At 52.9% G+C, this 3994-nt stretch overlaps 1 protein-coding gene and 1 long non-coding RNA gene across 2 annotated transcripts in view; both read right to left on the reverse strand.

Annotated features, from left to right (window-relative positions):
* The window catches only part of RCC1 (regulator of chromosome condensation 1), a 9530-nt gene extending 6925 nt beyond the window's left edge, over nt 1-2605 (reverse strand). Inside the window, exon 1 of the mRNA XM_019471244.1 lies at nt 2564-2605. The gene's annotated coding sequence lies outside the window, so the exon portion shown is untranslated. The remainder of the gene's footprint in view (nt 1-2563) is intronic.
* Nucleotides 2606-2607: 2 nt separating this feature from the next.
* Nucleotides 2608-3748, reverse strand: LOC103896347. The gene is made up of 3 exons (XR_657399.1): nt 3713-3748; nt 3355-3400; nt 2608-2674 (listed from the first exon to the last, which is right to left on the reverse strand). It is a non-coding gene; the product is annotated as an uncharacterized LOC103896347 (long non-coding RNA).
* Nucleotides 3749-3994: the final 246 nt, after the last annotated feature.

Here is a 3994-nt window from a genome sequence, read left to right on the forward strand (position 1 = left end):
CCCCCCCCCGGCCGGGCAGCTACGGGTTCAGCGGTTAGGGGACAGATCTGCAGCAAAAAATAAGATATTTAACGCAAGAAGAGACTAACTGGGATGACGACAATGAAGCAAGACAAAGAGTATTAACAAAATCCGGCAGGTCCACGCTCCGAGGCCCGGTAGCCAGGACCGTAGCCCAGATGCCATCTAACAGAGGTTGCTCTTGAGCTATTTCATGGAAGATACAAACTTATTTTAACTCGCGTCCTATTCGATCTGTTTGGATTGGTTTGTACAAAAGCAACAAGTTCAGGAACACACACGCCCCTCGCGACGCTAGGAGGTAGTCTGAAGTCCATCGATTCTGGGCAGTTAACTGAGAGCGCGAGCCGATTTGGACCGTGAATTTTTCAAAGCATCTACAGTAGCGTTTTGAACCATTTCAAGCGTAGCAGAGTTGTTTGTGACGGCCTTCTCCAGCTCAGGAATGCCTAACTGTGGAAACGGCGATTGCACAAGGCGATGAAAAGTCGCTGACCCTTCTACCAGGGGATTAAAAGCATCTCGTTCGCGACATAAAAAGGCTTTCGTAGAGGTTCCTGCCCACGGAGGCGGAGGACTCTTGCAGACATCAGTGCCCCAGGGCCAGAGGCAGGCGTTGGAACGGTGGGCCACCACCCTGCCTCGCACCGTCATGATGCTGGCGGAGAGAGGAACCGAGTTTTATTAAGCACGTGTGACCCAATCGGACCGTTCGGAAGGGTCAATCGTCGTTTGGACGGCAGGTTTCCAAGCTGCTGTCGGTACTCAACCCTTCCTTTGTCAATTGTAACGTGTGGAACCGGGACCGGCCAACTTTAAGCAGTTTGTGCCAAACGTTCAGAGCAAGGTTCCAGGATTCTGTTTATTTCAGAACGGTGTCGTTTTGTCATCACGGATTCATCCCTACAACTGGACTCCTTAGACTTGCAAGGACTCCTTAGAGTCCAGTTACGGGAGCCTTGGAACTTTCTGGTCCTCATAATTATTACAATACAATTATCTAAAGCCAAAAGCTTTATCTATTTGGCTTCCCGTGGGAGTTTGCTGATTGTTTAGGGCACACAGTACTGACCACAGGGGTTCGTCCCCATTGTGGTCCTCCGTCCTCATCCTTCTAGACCGCTCCACCTTTCCATCATTCCACCACTTCAGTCAGGCGGGAAGGCCACTTCCATGCTTGAAGCAGGAACCAGACCGAATTTCTTGTGGCAACAGCAAACCAACGGCCCACGCCTGCCAACAGCGAATCTTTCCTATTCCGCTGGTGCCCATCCATTACCCGACCCTTCCCCTCCAGGTTTCAGGTGGGGCAAGGGCAGGATATCCAGGCAATTGCTGGAGGGTGGCAGCAGGCAACTCATTGATCCATTTGCATTTTAACCCTTTATTTAAGCATCACCTCCACAGAAGCTGCTGCTGCCATCAGCATTGTTGCCCTTTTGCAGGCAAGTGGGACTTGTCATTCCCCCCCCAGCAGCAATCCCGGGGTACAGACTGTATTAACCGTTCGGGGTTTAGCCCTTAACGGCCGATATAAAGGTAAATCTGCCATGAAGTGATCCAAAGCTACACTAAAGCTATCGCCTGCTCCTAATCCAGCCCGGACAGCTAATGACGTGGGTTTGAAGTGGGTTTCTGCACCTTTCACCATCACGCTCCCGAGAGGACACAGGAACAGCACGCCGGAATCCCACTTCTGACTCCAAGCGAGAGGCACCAACAGTAGCGTCCGGGATTTCTTTCATATTCCGGGACTAACCAAGTGATCAACTCACAAAGAAATGCACACCAAGCAAAAAAAAGTCAAGTTTATTTAGTTCTCTACTGCAGCCAGGTACGTTTACAATCAGTCAATACTTTAAGGCCTTATTTCGGGTAACACTGCTCTCGCCCACAGCCCACGAGCCACCCCTCCAGTATCGGCTTCCCCCGGCATGTCCTCGCCACACATCGGGTCGCATCACGTCTTCCCCGGCAGCTGGCATCAAGGGTGGCCCCACCGATGGGTGGCATTGTTGCCCATCCGCCGACGGCAAGTCCACACAGAGAGCACGCGGCTTCTTTCTTCTTATTCCTTTCTCACACCCTGGGCTCCCACCCTTTGAGAGCACCCCGAAGGTAGCTCTCTCCTGGTGGGCCAGGCCACCCAGAGTCCTGCCCTTGACTTTGGGGGCACCTTTCGGGCGTGTACATGCCCAATTCACCATAGCCCCATGGCTCCATCTGCTTTCCTCGCGTGTAAGCTCACCCACGCAGGCTCAGCCCCAGGCCCTGCTTCATTGTACCACAAAACTCAGCAGCTACCTAACCCACCGCGCGACCAGGTACGCTCCTGCCTTTTCTTCCGATACAGGCCATTTAACGGGCAGTCCCCAGTGTGAGGCGCGTGCTGTCGGAAAGCCACCAAATGCAGGCATGTCCTCCTGCGGCCAGCCCGTTCTGATCTCTGCCGCTACCTTTTGATTACACATGCTGCGTGAACTGAACCTTAGCTATCACCTCTATTTATAATTATCCGGGCTGGTACTCTCAATATACTCACCCACCTCCCACTAGACACTTGGATTCTTTGTTGTTAGCATCTCGTCACAGCCTCCCACTAGACATGTGGATTCTTTGTTGTTAGCATCTCGTCACAATCGGTCAGCAGTATCTGCAACGATTTATAAAAAAATCAGAAAATTAAGAAAGCTTACTACTTGGCAGGAAGCACATAACCCATTAGATACGATGGGTGATGATCAGGTGAAGTCCAGCCACATTTTCCCGGTCCTAACCAAGCGTGACACGTGCCTACCACGTGCCTTCGCCCCAGGACAGTCCCAGCGCTCCACCACCCACACTAACGACACGTTCTTCTTCACAGGAGGCAAAAAAGTCTGCTTGGGACCGATTAACGCCAAAGAACGGGTGATCACAGGGGTCTAAGCCAGGCCCTTCATGACTTTCCACTAAGTTTGTTTCCGCTTTCCCCAATTCCCGTATCGCACAAATAAGGCCTCAAGCTAGCAAATATCGTTCACCTCCACTTCACCAAGGATTTTTTTTCCCCCCTCCTTAAGAAGATTCAGGAATCTGCCTCTTCCCCCCCACCCATCCAATGTCCAGCAAAATCTTAGAAGCTCGGGAACGCCTAAGCTAAGCTTTCGCTGTTAAACAATGCCTACAAAGTCTGCATTGGTATTCCATTACTTTAATCCAATTCAGTTTCCGTAAGCCACTTAGAAATAGCTCAAGCTTATTTAAAATATAAACCATTATTTAAAGTATAAACCATTAAGAGAACCGCGTAGCTAGGCACAGCCAACAATAGTACATTAGCGCAATACTCACCTTCCAAATCGGTGCCCCACTCACTTCAAACTTTGCAAGTTTAGAACTAGAAAAAATAAAGGAAAGCTATTTTAAGTAATTGCTCCTTGGGGGGGGGTTCTCCAGTAGGAATATGCAGGCTGCGGACTCGAGGCCCGGGCTTGTTCTCCAACGTCGTGGAAAGGGACCGTACGTCACGGGCCCGGAGGCCTACGCTCCCACGCGCCACACGGACAGAGCCGAGAGAGAGCGACTTCTCCGGATATCCACGTTGGGCTGACGTTTTTTAAGCACCGTAGCCACCTTCACCCCCAAAACCCACACGCGTCCCCGCTCTCCTCGAGTTGCTGCGACCTACCCCCCCACGACGGAGACGCACGGCGGGAGCGAGCTGAACGAGGCCGGGCCGGGGCAGCCTTAGGGAAGAGAAGGAGAAGACGATGAGGAGCGGCTCGAGGACAGGGCAGCCCCCCAGCAGCGCCAAGCGAAGGCCACTCGCGGCCTCTTATTAGCACGGAAAGAGGGACGCGGCCTCCCTACAGCTGGCGGCAGGCGGCCTGGCCCTGCAGGGCCGTAGGGACCCCGCGCCCCGGCCCAGGGAAGGGGGAGAAGGGGAAGGCCGCGGCCCCGCCGCAGAGCACCGACCTACCTGCAGCCGGCA

Source organism: Aptenodytes forsteri, unplaced genomic scaffold (assembly GCF_000699145.1).
Source record: "Aptenodytes forsteri isolate BGI_AS27 unplaced genomic scaffold, ASM69914v1 Scaffold321, whole genome shotgun sequence".
NCBI lineage: Eukaryota > Metazoa > Chordata > Aves > Sphenisciformes > Spheniscidae > Aptenodytes > Aptenodytes forsteri.